The following is a 17354-nucleotide window of genomic DNA, read 5'->3' on the forward strand; positions in this document are numbered from 1 at the left end:
GCTGCAGCTCCACGCGTTGACCACAGCAAAACTGCTTCTATTATCTGTGAAGCATGTTGAACAGATTATCATCCGTGCCAGCTCCTAATAAAATGAGATCCATAGTCATCTGATAAAAATCTCAAACCTTTCCTTGAGATTTATGCTCTGCTTGAGCGCCGTTCGTCACCATCCTTGTGGGACTGACAGTGTTTGTCAAATCAAAATCACTCTCGACGCCCATCCAATCCTCCTGACGGAGTAAATCTGGCTGCAGCTATTATCTCATTATGATAATAATGAATGGGTGAATGGGTCAAATGCAGAGAAAAAACAAGTAATTTCCCCATGGGGATCAATAAAGTATCCATTATTATTATTATTATTATTATGTTTATCATGACCCAATGGGCACCATTCACGAGCAAGCTGAGACAGTACAATGATAATCACCGCCGAGAAGTGCCATAATCATTATTTACTGGTTGGAAGTGGGTGGAAATCCCCTCATTTCAGCATAATTTCGAATCGGTGCCAACTTGTATGGTGCTAAGAGAAGCTATTTGCTGACTAGATAAACTCAGAGGGGGGAAGTAGAGGAATCATCTGGAATTGTTTCCGATTTGCAGCTCCTTAATTTCCCCAGTCAGAGCTCTAACTATGTTGTGGCCCTCAAACCTGTATGGCAGTAATTACAGCCAGACAAAGACCCCAGATTTACTGGTGCATGTCGCCATAAATTTCAAAAGTGTTAATTAAATTCTGCTGTGCTGAATGTGTTTGCTGCCAACATCAGTCACGCCAATCATGCCCATGTGGTTTGAATTTGATCTTTCTTCCTGTTTTTTTTTTCTGGTTTGGAAAGCTTTCTCATGACGTGATCAGGTTGTTGTGGGGATTCTTCTCCCCCTCTCTGCTCAACTTATTTGCCCCACTCGTGCTCTCCGTGTGACCCAGGCTAACATTTGGGCGAGACCGGGGAATAATGAAATGGCTGCGCGTGAGAGCTAGAGCATAAGCAGAGCAGAAAAATTCATTAGTCTGGTTTTATACTCTCCCCTGGGCTGTGTAGACACACATACACGCATACAGGTGAGATAGAGGGCGGACGGGGAGTTGTAAAAAGCTTTGCATGATGAAAAAGCAACAAGAACCACAAGTGTGTTAGCGTTGAAGACGGGGAAAAAAATGCCACACTTGGCTCTGTAGAAACAACCAAACTGCAAAGAGTCTCATTATGGTGAATTACAGTTCTTTATCTCAGCTGGCAGGTACACCTCTGCGGTCACTAGAGGGCTATCAAAGCCAGCATTAACATCAAGAGCCTTTTGCTACGGTTAATAGTCAGGTGCACCGAGCTGCCTGTCTACAGGCGATATGATATTCCAGCCGTGTTCAGCTTTACTGTCTTCAGAAAAGTCAGGACACAATTACGTGGGTGTTATGTCCTTTATAAACACATTTCCTGTCTGTGAGCATTATCAGAGTGTGAAAAGATCAGAACTACCTTTTTCCTGGGGTTTTCCCTGCAACAGGCAATTTCCTTTTCCTACGCTTTTCAGTGAAGTTGTGTAACAAATCAGAGAGCGACACTATTCTCTCACATACAGAAACCACACTGGTAGTAACACACACACACACACATATATGCTTTCTCATTTTCTATCACACACACTGATTTACAGCTCTGGCAGTTGTCCCCCAGTCGGCATCCTGGTGCTGCAGCAGCGCTGTGGGGGGTGGCGAGACCTTAACACTGAAGATTGGATGTCCTCCGCCGCTTCCCCTATCATCGCCTCCTATTGCCATAACCAACAACTGTGTGAAGTACACACACTCCAGCGCTGTCTGCACGGTCAATTTTAGTATCTTTGACGTAGATGTGCCCAGTTTATCCTACAAAATATCATTCTTTGTGCTTTCCCACATTTTCTGACTTTAACCGAGTCTGTAAGACATGAAGCGACATGAAGCACCATCTTGCAACACAATGGATTTCAAAGTGACTTCTTGTTGACTTTGCAGAGAGTCTTTGGTTGAACGTCTCTGCATTTGGAGTAGCTGCTCAGAGCCCAGAGAGGTAAAATTATCCAATCTATCAAAAGCACAATCTTAGATATGAAAAATGAATAAATGATACAAGACATAACTACAAATTTGTCTTTCCAGCTCCCATTAGTCATCTCACAAACTCAGATTTTATCTCCTAAACCAACCATCAGAATAGAAAGAGGGTGAAATCAGTCTCCCTGTAACAACAACAGGGGCTGTTAGTCTGCAGGATGAGTACTTTTACTTGGTACTTGCCAATAAACTCTATAAACTTTATAACAGGATTATTTTACTGGTGATTTTTATGAAGTTAAAAAATGACCTGAGTGCATCTTCCCCCAATGACACACACACCAAGGCCTCAGAAAATGTGTAAAATTGACTATCTGACATCCATTTGTCAATTTCCCCTTATGTCCTTGTGGATGAACTCACAAAAAATCTACACAACTGCTGTAGAGGAACTCACACCACATAAAACATGTTGTACAGTAAGGTCTCTGTTAACTGCACACAGAGAAGAAATCAAGCTGCAAGCGTTTCTTTTCTTCAGGTGATGAACGCTCTGCAAACTGTCCCAGCAGCATGTCAGCGTGGGGTAAACTCAAAAACAATATTTGCCACAGCAAGCCTTCAACACGCTGTGTACAGAGCAGCTTTCCCATCTTCCTCCTGTAGAGGGTCACAATATGGCAGCTGGGTTTGTTTGTTCTGAGGACCTGTGCTCGAGTGTGGAAAGAGGCTGCTCTCTGTTTGATTCAGAGCGCTCCAAAATACAAAACGCTGCCAGTGCAAACTCGGAGTGATTCATTGTGGAATAGTCCAGTTTTACTGTAAGTAGTGGCAGCAGCATTATCGGTTTAATTATTCAGTGTGTGAGTTTGTGGTTTAATGTGTACGTATGAGTGTTTCTGCCCGGTGATGCATGAATGACACCTCTTTGGTTACTGGCTGGCGTGTTTGTCTCTGACCCTGTTTGTGAGTCGGAGCCCATGTGTCAATAGGTATTTTTAGCGCCACCTCTCACTGCATTGCAATGTCACTCATTCGCACCCCTCCGAGTCCTCCCCCCTCACCTCCTCCCCGTCATCCCCGTCTCTGGGGCCTTCCAGTCAGCCACAACAGTCACTCTCACTGGAAGCAGCCAGCAACAGCCTGCCTGATTTAAAACAGGGCGGGAAATTTTGAGATCCAGGCGTGGAGACGGGGAAGGCAGATCATCAAACTTGGTGTTCAGAATGACTGCAGTGATTTAGCTGAGCTTTGTTTCTCCCTGGGGCTTTGGCCAATTTGAATATTGATTAAAATAATTAAAGGATAGCTGTAATTATATGTCTCTTCATAAAGGCTCTGAGAACATGGCACTGATGTTTTGAGGCGGTGATCAGTCAAGTTAAACTGCTGTCTGAGCAACAGACAAGGGGTGTGGATGGGCTAAACATGTAATTGGTAATGACAGTAGGGTGGAGGGCAGACAAAGACGACTCTCACATGGATAAACAACTCCCGAAATGTTATTGAAAGCAGCACAAAGAGACTGGAGAAGAAAAGGAGGCATTCAGGCTCAGCTGGCCCAGACAGGTGAGGAGAGGAGGGAGGAAAAGGGAAGTAAAATAATACAGGAGCTGTGGTGACACTCTGAACAGAGGGCAACAGTTGTGGAAGAGCCTCCCAAATGCCATAGCAGAGGCTGCAGCCCTCCACACTGTCAGATGTATGTGCATGTGTGTACAGATGAATAGCAGGGGCTTTCTAAAGAGGAGGAAACATGACACCAAAAAAGCGTCTGCACCCCCTCCCTCCACCTCTACCGCCTCCAGATATGAGGAAGAGGAGGCACGAGTGCACGGCTACAGCTGAGAGGATCTCCAGAGGCTCTGACCGCATGAGGGGTCATCTGGAACATGCCTGATCCGACACTTGACAATGCCAACTCCTCCAAACCCAATCCTGCCTCACCTCTCTCTCTCTCCCCTCATTCCCCCGACAACACCGAGTTCATCGCATTTCACACACATCCAGCTGCGTGATCACAGGGACACCTCAGGCAGGGTCGGATTTATCCGGCAGATTCTCGCATGTCTTTGAGAGAAACTGCTGCAAGCCATGAAATGAACCTGTGAAAAGCACTTTTAAAAAAATGTGTAAGCTGCGTTTCCCTTTCAGAAGCGCGAGTCGAATTCTTCAAAAAGGAAGACGGAAAATTCAAGCGTGAAAGAAAGGATTAAAAGCTGTAGGTGTATCTGACGATGTAATGATACGGTTTTAGTCATTCTAGCAGCGTGCGTTCAAGGACCAGCCTGAAAATTGGATGGATTGCCATGAAATTCCATTAAAGACCCCTAACTCACTTTGGTGACCCCATGACCTTTCCTTCTGTGCCACCATTATGTTGACATTTGTGATTTTGAATGAATTATCACCATAACAATGAGACCCGAATCATGTGAGATTATGATTTTCCCTTCAGCTTCAGCTCTGCGCTTTGCGCTAATTAGGAATTGTAACTAATGCATATTAACATGCGTTTAGCCAAAAGCACCGCTGTGTTAGCTACACCCTCCTAGAGCTCAGAACATGACTGTAAAGTCGCCACGTTAACAAAATACATTAACAACCTTGATTCTGAAAGCAGGAAATCAACAATGAACAAATGAGATCTCTGTGGAACCTCCATTACACCATTACCAGACACCTAAGAAGAGAGCTTTGGGACATGCAACGCCCACCTTTACCCTTCGCCCGGGAACCTCCCCCTGGAGCGCACGCTAACCCCGTGACCTCCAACGCTCGCAGATCCTCTTCAGGGGCCAATCAAACACAACCTGCCGCAGGCCTGCGACACCGATACTGACTGAGCACAGATAAGACACACTAAGCAGACATCAAGGGAAAGTAGGGGTGCGTGCACACTCTCACACATCCACACACGTGTGTTCAAACCAAACAAAGGCCTGTGGTCACGTATGCATGTGAAGAAAGGAGGTATGCTGTTGTAAAATTAACTTCCTGGAGGATTTGTTGACCCTTGTAAATTGGAGACATTTATCGGTTTTGAATATTCCCAGTGAAAAACACACTGGTGGAGATGTTTGAGGGGGTAGAATGTTTGGTATGTGGTTCAGCGCTGGTTCCCAACATACTGCAAGCTTCGCATTCTGCAACTGATCTGTGTTGTCTGAATCCTGCAGCACTGCACAGCTGTCAGACCACAACAGGGGGTGGACAGGCTGCCCGAGTGAGTGTGTTTGTGAGTTAGTGTGTGTGTGTGTGTTCTCCCATGAAATGCCTCTGAATTGAATGCTTCCATTTCTAATTCAGATGTTTGTGTTTTTTGGACCAAAGTGATGTCAGAGAGGTGATAAATTCAAGCTGCATATTTACAATGACAGGCAATAGATCATCTGTCACTGCTGCTGAATAGAAGCTTTGGGTGAAAATGGTAATTTTCTACTGAATGCAATCACCTTTCGTAAAAAAGTGAAGACTTTTAACTTTGAACACAGCTTTCTTTCACCTGAAAACCCTTTCTTCTGCTTGACAGACCACTGATGTTTTGGGTAACTCATTCTTTTCCACTTTCTTTATCTTTAGCACGAAGCGCTTTCTTGTCCTTGCTGACTCATAACTGTGATACAGCTCAAACTCCTGTTCCCTTTCTTCCCCCCCCTCCCTCGTTCATCTCTCTCCCTTACTAAGAGAATTCCTCACAGGATCAGACCTGCTTTTTATGCTCTACTGCTTTTCACTCACAGCAAGTAGCGAAGGGGGGAAGGGGGAAAGGGGGAGGCGTTTTAGTAACAACAAACTAAAACTCTTTGGAAGAAGTGAGCATAAGTGAGGGAACGAAAAAATATATAAAAAGGAGCAGTGAAAGAAGAAGTGAGACACGAAAAGAGTCAACGAGAGGCGGCACGGGGCAGAAAGGAAATAATGCTGAAAAAGGTCATAATTTCTGCCAGGGGATTTGCAGTTGCCTGGACGACGAACAAAGCAGAGGCAGTTGGACGATGTGCACAACAGAAAGGGTTGAAAAGAAATGTGAACAGCTCTGGGGAGCGAGCTGGGAGTTGCTGCACTCTTCAGCCGGGTAATATCTACAACTCGGTTAGCAAAACAGCACAGAAATACACGCAGTGATCCCTCTGTCGTCCCTTTAATTTCAGATTAAGTATACCAGCCTTTTGATTTGCTTAACTTTACTGAAAAACAAAGTCTATAAAGTGGCTGTGCTTAGAGAAACCACTGCTTAGAAGATTAGCGATATGTCTTTACAGAACTGCGAGTGGAAAGTTTCAACGTTAAACACAGAGAATGAGGAGAGTCTTAGTTTGGTTTTAGCTTTCAATTGAAAAGCGATGAGAGAATGTTAATGATATGCAGAGAGAATGAGGCCAGATGAAAGCCGGTCTAAAGTCTGAGGCAGAAGCAGAGAGGGAGGAGGTGAGGGTGAAGGGGGAAGGATGGAGGGGTAGACGGGGTGGTAAAGGTGGCACGAATGAAGCAGAGACAGGAAAGTTCAAGATTAAGCAATGTTCAGAAAGCCGAGTGAGAAATTAGAAAGTATTTACGGCTGTGAGCATACACGTTAGGCTCATGTCATTTATTTGTATCTTAATCCCTGCATCTAATCATATATACACTCACTGACCACTTCATTAGGTACACCTGCTTGTTAGTGCAACTAATCCATCAGTCAGGTGGTCAAGATGACTCGTTAAAGTTCAAACCGAGCAACAGAATGGGGAAGAAAGGCGATTTGAGTGACTTTACATGTATTATAGTTTTTTGGGGCCAGACAGGCTGGTAGTATTTCAGAACCTGATGATCTACCAGGATCTTCCCACACAAACATCTCTAGTTTACAGAGAATTGTCTGAAAAAGAGAAAACAACCATTCAGCAGCAATTCTGTGGGCGACTTGTTGACGCTAAAGGTCAGAGGAGAAAGGGAAGTAGCTTGTAGGAAGGCAACAGCTGGTTACAGCCAAGCTATTGCAGAAGAACATCTCTGAATACACAACAGTTTGAAGCAGAAGGGCTACAGCAGCAGAAGAAGACCACACTCTGTCCCACTCCTGTAACCTACCTACAAACAGGAAACCGAGGCTTCAAGTTGCAGAAGGTCATCAAAATTGAACAACATAGAAAAAATGAAAAACATTCTTGGCTTCCACTTTGGTTCATTTCATTTAAACATCACAATCTACAATCACTAGATCTCAGGCCAACAGAGACCCTTTGGGATGTGATGAAATAGGAAATTCACATCATGGAGCTAGAAAGAGTTCAGTTTGCTCATTTGTAAAATTGGCTGTAAGTATTGTGGTTTTTTAAGCCAGGAGGGATGATGACGGTACTTCTTTTTCTTCTTCTTACTATTATTACTGGAACAAAAGCGTGGACTGTTAAATTACAAGCTAACACTAACGAGCTTGTTTATCAAGCTGTACAGACACACATACTATACCTGCTAATTATGACTAAGTACCAGGATAATAAAATAGCAGAATTTCCCCTCACCCAGACAGAAGCACGAACTTCTTTTACAGGCTGTCGGTACAATTAACTGCACAGCAAGCCATTTTATTTGTCAGATAATTGCAGCACCACTACAAATTAGCAAAGATTTAGCTTAGCAGAAGCTACCACATACAGGTAAAAGATTAAAAAGTAATCCACAGTTGCCAAGCCTCTGATCTGAACCTTTAATAACATCAAAGTGGTTGATTTATAAAATAAAACTAAAGGGAGATTATCCAGAGAGAATAAAAAACTTTTGGTACTGGGCTGTGAACATGTTCATCCTGGCTGTAGCATTCGCCATTTTAACATGAGAGTCTATCCCAGGGGTCAGCAACCTTTAACACCCAAAGAGCCATTTGGACCCGGTTTCCACGCAAAAGAAAACACTGGGAGCCGCAAATACTTTTTGCCATCTAAAATGAAGATAACACTGTATATATTGGGGTTTTTTTACCTTTATGCTTTGTGTGAACAACTAAGGTGTGTTGCTTATGAAATCCATGAAGTGCTACAGAGAAAATTACATTTTATTTATGTAATTAACACATTTTGAACTCTTAAAGAAATATAACAAAAGGAAAGACACCCAGCTGAACTAAAATGATCCATGTAGCAAACAAAAACTGTTGTGAGCTGCCACCCTTGTATCTCCTTTGGGTTTTTGGAGCCTTGACCTGCCTTTTAAAAAACAATTGGAAAAAAGCACTATGCTGCTAAAAAAAAAAAAAAAAAAAGATATTTGCAAAATTCTGCCTAAATATGTATTTTACCTGGTTAATGTGTGTGGAGGGGTGTGGTCTGCAGTGCCGCTGCAGAGGAGGCGGACGCACCTGAGCGGCACCCGCAATCACGCCTCGCCGCCTTAACGTCTGTGCTGTCTCTGCTGTTGTGTTGTCGTGCTGTGAGCTGAACAGCTGAAAGAATTTAGACAGTTTGTAACTCTCAGTGATGCCACAGTGTTCGTTTGACTTTGGGACCTAAAGCAGAGTTTGGACCTGGGAACGGCTAATGACGTCAGATTTAAAGACTGAGAAATTATGGTTCAGCAATGCTAGCACCTGCAGAGAGCGGCTACTGTCAGATGGGGGCAGTATCAAAAACATGTGCTAATAGCTCCCAGAGAAGATTAATGTTTATTTTTTCACGCTTCTCCCATTCCTGGTCAACTCCGCTGTCACTTCCACCAGACTTGTCAACCAATCAGCATGCGACTAATGTACAGTAGAGATGCATATGAATCCAAATATTGATAGCATCGATAGCGACACTGGCATTGGCATCGGATCGATACTAGCACATAAAGTTCAATACTTGGTTTCTATTCTGTAAGTTCAAAATGGAGCCCAATAATTTTATTTTATTTTTTTTATGAAAAACTACACCTCAAACATGTTCTGTGACAAATGTCTGAACCTTTTTGTGTTGACTCTCAGGTCTATTTTATTGATAGCCTATAAATATAGCCTTTTTAAGCACAAATATACCGCACTTTTTGTACATTTTTTTTAAAAACTTTCTCCTACTTACTGTGCAGTCTCTACAGTCTCTACACTTTGAACAGAAGCTGACCCAAAGTGCTTTACAGACAGGCACATTAACATGTACAGCTCTCCTATAAACCAAGTTTCAAAATACACAAAAAGCTGAGAGGTGTGTTTTGTTGTATTAACTAATTATTGTGGAAAATAAAAATCACAGTTGTCTTCAAAATGTGTTCAGAATTTCAAATCGATGATGATTCATCTCATAATATATAAGCTGCATTTATATGTTAAAAGTATCGGTAATGTCGTTACTTGGTACCAGATCAATATAAAAGGGTCCAATATTTACCCAGCTTCAACTGGCTGATTGAGGAACTGCTGTTTTACGCTTATTTTTTATTATTATTATTATTTTAGCTTGGAGAGATGTTCTCTCTGTGTGTTTTGAGTATTTGAGTTTTGTTTTTTTTTACTGTATGGTATGAATCTACGCAGCCTTTACAGCTTCTTCAAGACTAAAAGCTCATTTGCAAGTTTAAACTACAAGTGCAAGGGAACATTAGACAGCAGAGAATCCATGTTCCCTTTATCTGTTTATCCAAGGTGGAGCTTGGAGTCTGTTAAATGACCTTTATTGTCTGTGCCTGCTGATTGAGCACCAGCTAAAGTTTCCCTGCTCTCACTCTTGGGCAAGTACCAGCACATACTGTAGCTGCTTTACAACCTTTGTTTCAGCCTCTCTGAGTCGGACTTGTTCAGTTTTTTGATGTTATTAAGCATAAACGGGCACACATGTGGCCCTTTTTCAGACATGAATTCACTCTTCCCTCCTGCTTTGCCTCAAGGTCCCACATCAACAAATGTCCTGATTCAAGTTCAGTGCTGTGTTTTACTGCAAACCCTTCAATCTGAGTCATTATAGCCCAGAGCCAGTAATGGTATACAGTTACACCACCAATACTCTGTAATAGAGAGGTAAATACTGAGGCAGAGTCCTGGGTCTACATTAAATGGGCCTGACCATCTGTGAAGAGGAAGAACAGATTATTTAAAGAGTTTACAAGTTTATTTTCTTTAAAACAAAATCAGTTTCATAGCAGCAGGAAAGCCTGTTCTGACAAGCAAAGGGTTAACAAGGTGAAACTGTCTTGCGTGCAGCTGTATCGTGGGTAAGCTAATATCCCCCAGATCTCTGTGTTGCTGTAACGCTGAAACTCCCACTGGCCCCGAAGACTTCACTTTGGATTTCATTTTACAGCGTCGTTGAGGCCACAGCGCCCTCCCACGGGAGGCGCTGATTGGTCGAGTTGCCTGCTGGAATATTTAATCAGACACCTTGCTCGCGGCTGTGATTGGACACAGCCGGTGCAGTTATGTAAATGAGCACCTGGTGGCGCCTGCTGGCCCGGCTGCTGAGCCCGGACTGTGGAGGAGCGGCTGAGAGAGGACGCAGAATCAGAGAAGGTCCGAGAAGCAGAGATACTTTGCGTGTTTTCCCTCCTTTATCTTATTATCCCCCCTCCATTAACCACAGGCTGAAAAATATTCCTCTCAAGTGAAAGTCAGCCTGGGGGTGTGAAATCAGCCGGTGCGCGCAGCCCGTACGGAGTATTGCGCTGTTTTCTGAGTTTTGGTGGAGGTCGTTCACTAAACTCAGCTGCTGCTCTCGGAGGTCAGTTTGGATTATTCGGTGGACGCGTGTTGTATTGAGCACAATTCTCCACAGAGTTCATCCCAAAGTTTGGACCGCTGTCACAGCACACTTCTGCCTGTCTTTTAGGTAAGTACTCCCAACCTGCTCTGCGCGTTTCTTCTCCGTTCGCTTAGCTCCATAATAAGCGGCTGTAATAATATTGCTGTGGGTATTTCCAGCTGTCTGTGTGTGTGTCTGTGCGTCTCTCACTCGCTGGCTTGGCGTCTATATGTCTCGTTGTGATCCGGGAGCGCTGCAGCTCTGGACGCTGGCCACGGACTCCTTGGAAGCGCATATGAGGTGTAACGTTGCGCCCCGGACTGCGCGTTTGTGTGGCAGATACATTGTGGTATTTATGCTGCCGACTGCGTAGCTGAGATATTCTGACATCGTACATCATGATCTAGACTTATTGCAACATCGTGTTTAAAAGTGGGTGCTTGGCACCGGAGAAAACGTTATTCAGAGTCCTCACTGCTTTCACGCCTTTTATATTCAGTGTGGATTTTTCTCGTTCTCCGACCTCCGACTCATTGCCACTAACTCTCAAACAGTTACACGGGTTTGATTAAGTTGTACAGTCATTCCTCTTTTGAAAGTCCTTGAGTGTCATTATTCAGAGTCCACCTCATTTACAACATTTAAATAAATAAATAAAAAGTTAAAGAAAAGTAATCTGAGCTGGCATGTGGAAGCTTTAAAACTGACTGCAGCGGGCGTAATGACGCACTGAGTCAAACGTGTAGCATTTAAAAGGACCTAGTGACATCCAGCTGATGGTCATCACACAGACTGTTGACCCTGTGACCTTATAGCAACACATGGGGACCCTTAGTGGGACCGGCAGCTCTGGTTTCACTCACCCCTGGTCCCTGGTTCTCCAGTGGGGAGCTAATCAGTCACCAAGTCAGAAATCAGTGTGAAGTTGCCTGGAACTCGGATCTGTGTTGATGAAGGAAACATTTCAGACTCTGGGGACGAGCTGCAGGAAAGTTTGGACTTTGAACAGGATGTACATTTTGTGTTTGCATGAAGCAGAAGAAAGGGGGCGGTGATAGCTGATCAGTCATGTGGTGTTACGAGTGATTCTCATATTGTCTGACAACAGGATGGTGCAGAATTATGTATATTTCAGCATCTTGTCTCTGTTAATTTCTGTATAACAGAGAACAAAGAGAAGGGAAAATGTGGGTTTGATTGCGTGTGTTTGTGGTGTTGTCTTGCTCCTGTGTGTTTGTGCATGCCTCTCTGGGGGCCGGTGACCTACTGGAGGAGTCAAACAATGGGCTTTAGTGGGTGTGAAGTGCAGTGAGCAGTCACCTATCTGACTGCATGAAAATGGCTGATGTGGGTAGTTTGTTGGCTAACAGACTGAGAAGGCAGTCCAGCGTAGAGGAGGTGCACCATTGTTATAAACTGCTGTGTGGGGAGGAGTGGGTGGGGGTGCTTGTGCTATAGAGATAGAAATGCAATAAAATGCCATTTTCCCTTTCTCCGTCCCTCCCTCTCTGCCTCTAAGGCAGGGGCATAAAGTGAGGAGGATCCCTGAGTGTTGATGCACATGTTTGCTGGATTTCAGTCTAGTAGGCATCTGGCCGCTGATTCTTCCACAATGTCCCGAGAGAGCCATTGACTTGGAGTAGTTCGTTTTTATCAGCTGTGCAGTTGAGCAAAGAAGACACAAGATATTTGAAATAGTTGAATGGCCCAGTTATGTGAGTATAAGTGTTCACGCACAGACTTGGAACAGCTTTTTATTGATTTGTCTTCCTCTTGGCAGGCTCGTGACAAAGCAGCATTAATTGCATAATATGATTTGTGGAGAAGTATGCACGCAGCAAAATAATTTGTCTAACATTGTTCGAAGGAATGGCTCTTATTTGATTTGTGTCTAAGACTCGGCAACAAAAGTCTTGGAAAGGTTTTTTATGTGCAAGACAAGAAAAAAAAAGAAGAAGAGTGGTTTTGCAGTGGTGTTGTTTTGTGATTGAAAACACGCTGCTGCGTGCCAGTGCAGGCTTTTCTGCAAACATAGAAGCACGGTGTAGTTTCTGCCATGGGAACACTGGTATGTATGGTCTGGTTGATCATTGACTCCAGTCTGTTATCCTCTATCTGGGTCATTGTTTTGGGTTAAAAGACTTCAGCAGGTGGATACAAATTTGAACCTTAAAGGAGTCGCAGCTTGAACAGTGATTGAACTGCACGTTTGGCACAGTTGCCTGGTCTGTCTCTCGCTAAAGGGGCTACTTAACAACATGAAAGGGCACAATGGCAATGAAGAACTGTCTTTTATGTGACACCTCTCACAGAGATCATGCATTAAACAGAAAGTCTGTCTTTGGTCATAATTGGCTCAGACAGACTGAACAGGAAGGCAAGTGGAAGAATTCATTTAAGTCCAAAGACACGACATGGTTACTTGCCTTCCCTCTCGACAATCCCCCTGTAATGGGAAATGAAACCGATTGAACGCGGGACTCCAGCGTCCAGCCTGTTTTCCCAAACCAATTTCCCTTCAAATCTAGACAGCTGGACTTTTCAATTGCATCTGTGTATGTGTGGTCACATGCAGAGCGAGCTCAACCAGACTGTCGGACAAACAAATTAATCATGTAATGGGCGGTGACACTTCAAAGCAGGATCTGGGCTGTTCGTGGGCTTTAGTTGTCAGCGAGTTTTCAAATCTATTTGGTTTCCTCTTCGCGAATCTCCATCCCTGAAGTCCTACCTTTTCTCAGACTGCCCTCCCCCTCCCAGATTCCCTCCCCACCATCCTTCGTTTGGCATCGAGCACACTTTTGATCCTCTAATTCAGGGCTGCCCAATCCCGGTCCTCGAGAGCTACCGTCCTGCAGCTTTTAGATGCATCCTTGTTCCCACACACCTGAATCAAATGAATGGCTTGTTATCAGGCCTTTGCCAAACATGATGGCATGCTGAAGAGGTAATCAAACCATTTGATTCAGCTGTGTTGGAGTAGGGATGCATCTAAAAGCTGCAGGACGGTAGCTCTCGAGGACCGGGATTGGGCAGCCCTGCTCTAATTGATCATTCTGGCAATCTCTCTTTCCCTACATGTAACATGGAACACAGATTTTTCTTCTTCATCTTCTGTATCTCCCCATTCCCTTTGAAGCAGCACTAGACATTTTATTTATCTTCCTCCTCTGCTCATACATCTTACCCTCAGCCTCTCTCTTCTCCTATCGTCCCTGTGAGTCTCCTTATTTATCTGTTTGCTCTTTCAGTGAAGGGTGCCCTTGTTAGATAGCGGTGTTGCTTCTTGGATGCAAGTACCCTTGGGTTAAGTTTTCTTCAAAGATTCTCACAGGGTATCTTATCAAAGTATCTAAGACATTTACTTGGTCCCTGATATAAGCTCGGAAAACTGCAGAAATGCCTCTGCATGACTTCCAAAATTACAGGTGGCCTATTTTTGAAGGTGATAATGTACGAGTGTGTGACAGCCTGTGGTAAAGTACAAAAATCCAGAAGCTTGAAGGTACTGCCATATCTCCCTAATATATAATTTCTCAACTCTAGTACATGTTTTATGACTTTATGAAATAATAAAAAACTCTTATTAAAAGAGAGCTTCATTTATTAGCCATTGCACTCCTATAACATTGTGAAATTTTGATGTGCAATTTAAGCAGCAGGGAATCTTTTTATACCCAAATGTGTGCTGTTTTTAGTTGAATGGACTAAAGGAAAAAAATAACCTTGAGCTAAATATTTTGGAGGATGCCTTCTCAGTGTTTATGCAATGAGTGGAAGCAAGGGACACTGCAGTCACACTGTAAAGTATACCCTACTTTTCCCTTCTTTTTGAATTTAGTGGGGACTGTATTTCTGTAATTAACACGATTTATTATTTTTTTTAAAAAACTTAAGTTATTGAGGCCATAGCTGCATTAGGAGGGTGTTTACTGAGGTCACAGATCCTGGGAGCCGAGGATGGTTTTTCCATTTACTTTTATTCAGCTCAACGTCGCTTTGCAACCAGGGGAGTCGCCCCCTGCTGGGCATCAGAAAGAACACAGATTTAAGGCCCTTTCAACCTTGCTTCAGTTTCAGGTGTATCGTCAGTCACAGCCTGGTATCGCCACTATTTACAATGTAATTAAACCCTCGAGAGTCTAGCTGGTGATCTGAATAAGTTTTGCCACCAGCAGCTGTTGTCACCTCATGAAGAAATGTCTCATTTTTCCTAAATCCACACCTCTGTCTATCAGTTTCCTTCACCTCGTCCAATTCGGGGTCACACTGAGACCGAGAACCATTCACACTCACAGTCACACCCAATTTAGGATCACCAGTTAACCTAACGTGCACTGTGGGAGACCGTGCACAGGCTTCGGGACAAACACCGAAGGACCCAGGCTGGTGGATTTGAATCCAGGACCTTCTTACTGTGAGGAGGACAGCACGGTGCTGTCCTCCTCACAGTGTCTTGTGGTCATTAAGAATTTATAAACTGATGATGATTAATCATGAGTACACACTGCTTTCCCTGCATAAGCTGCCTCTATAATTTCAAAGTATATGTACTGGCAATACTGGCCCTTGGTATCAGATGACACAGCACTACATTTTATACAACTTTTCTTTTGTGTAAACCTTATACTCTCCAAAAATACTCTCTCTTGTAAATGAGATTTTTAATCTCAATGACATTTTTACCTGGATAAATAAAGGAAGAAAATTGTGTTAAACATCAAAGGTTACTTTCTTTTTCAATATGTCTTCTTTGCGTATGATGAATTTGAGTTGCAATGACATCCACGCTGAGTGGGTTGGACGTGTCTGCCGAGGGGTTTGTAGGGTCGCATTAGCATCAGGAAACTGTTGTGTGATGTGTAATTTAGTTCTTTTGAGACTGTTTTTCACTGCTGAGAGGGAGGAGGAGGACTGAGAGTTTGATAGAGGTATCAACCTGTGCCTGAGGCTTTTAACAGAGGTGTGTGTGTGTGTGTGTGTGTGTGTGTGTGTGTGTGTGTGTGTGTGGTTTCAGCAAAAGCCCAGGCTTTATATTAATAACCAGGCCACCATATTTTCAGATCCTAATGTGCTTTTGTGTGCATATTTTTTATTTTGTGCTGCAACATCTGAAGACCTCTACGTTGTCCTCAGCTCTTATTCACTGGAATTGAAGACTGCCGCATTGCTCGGTTAGGCCAGTTAATTTCCTCACATTGACTCAAAATGTTGAGTCTAGCTGAGCTCATTCCCGTTCGCCCTGATCTTTTTTTTTTTTTTCTTCCTGTCATTTTCTCTCTGCTACTCTTGAGTTCACCTCTCTCTCACTCCTTTCATCCCTTCTCTTGTTCCCTCTCTCTCCTTTTCAATGGCTTCTCAGCGGATGAATAATTCTCAACCTCCTGCGGCAAAGAGTTGCTTTTGTCCCACACTTGCTCTGCCAGTCTCTTCGTTCGATTACTGGTGGGAATTTTCCTTCATGGCGTTCTTCTGTCTGTCTGTCTGTCTGTCTGCTTCAGTCTGCGGCTGTTTTTCTCACTGTCCCGTCACATGCCTCTCCTTTCACCCTGTCCTCCCCTCTGCTTCTCACTTGTTCTCTGACAGGTGGTAGTGAGACTGTGCAAATTGAATTCAGAGAATTGGGCTGTGGCTCTCCATCACACTACAGCCCTAAAGGACCTTTGGTGTCAAACTAGAACCAGAGGTTCACATGCACTCAGCTGCGAGGTCATCGTATTAACATGCTAATGGTCCCTCATGCCTGCTGGATACTCCTCACGAGTCTTACAGCCATGCTTCAGCTAAGGTCAAACTCAGAACTAATCTTCCCTCGGAGTAGCAGTGATGGTTAATCTTCAGGCAGCACATGAGCTTGCTTCGCTTTCAAGTGAGACGCACTAGAAAGTGAAGTGGATCTCATCTCATTCCAGATGGATTAAACAGAGCAGAAAAGGAGCTGAGGACAGTCTAACTACATGTGCCGACAAGTACGAGGCTTCGAGCCCCGAGAAGCATAATAGTATTCCAGTTTCTGTCGGTCACAACCACTTTCCCAGAAGAAATGCAGACAAAACTGAACACATGTTTTTCCTTTGTAAACTGAGAAAGAAGACTTCGCTCTGAGTCTCACGATAATAAACAGCCGACTCCGTGTAGATCATGTTGACTGCCAGAGGTGTTAACAAAACCTTCATTTTCTTTTTGTGTGCGACTTTGTTATGCTCTGTTCTTTGTCTTATTTCAGCTTTGAGAACATCTTCTTCTGATTTGGTTTGACTCTCTCTTGTTGTGTCGAGCTTACCGAACAGGCAGTTTACCTCCTTCTGTCCTGTGTGTTGTTGCTGTATCTGATCAGGCTCATTTCCTTTTGATTGCCTTTGCAGATACCATAATGTTGGAGCGCAATTATAGGAACTTTAATAAAAATAACAAGAACGGTCCAAGGTAAATATTATGGGTTTATTGTAGGACTGTAGTCATGAAGACAAGTCTTGGGACTACCTGCTCTGCATGTTGTTTCAATTACTGATTTCTGTGACGACTGACAAAAGACAAACCTGCAAAGTTCCCTTTTTTCAATATTTCACAAGCTTTCATTTGGATTAAAGTCTAGACAAGTACAAGGAAAAATGCAAATAA

The 17354-nt window shown here is 43.6% G+C and overlaps 1 protein-coding gene across 4 annotated transcripts in view; it reads left to right on the top strand.

Annotated features, from left to right (window-relative positions):
• The first annotated feature begins 10455 nt into the window (after positions 1 to 10455).
• ddr1 (discoidin domain receptor tyrosine kinase 1) overlaps positions 10456 to 17354 on the top strand; it is a 51742-nt gene continuing 44843 nt past the window's right edge. For all 4 annotated transcript variants that reach the window (XM_085423312.1, XM_085423313.1, XM_085423315.1 and 1 more), the window contains exon 1: positions 10456 to 10820. The gene's annotated coding sequence lies outside the window, so the exon portion shown is untranslated. The remainder of the gene's footprint in view (positions 10821 to 17354) is intronic.

The sequence above is a fragment of the Rhamphochromis longiceps genome, linkage group LG11 (genome assembly GCF_057381845.1).
Source record: "Rhamphochromis longiceps isolate RC_006_pf linkage group LG11, R_longiceps_female_GT1.1, whole genome shotgun sequence".
In the NCBI taxonomy this organism is placed as follows: Eukaryota; Metazoa; Chordata; class Actinopteri; order Cichliformes; family Cichlidae; genus Rhamphochromis; species Rhamphochromis longiceps.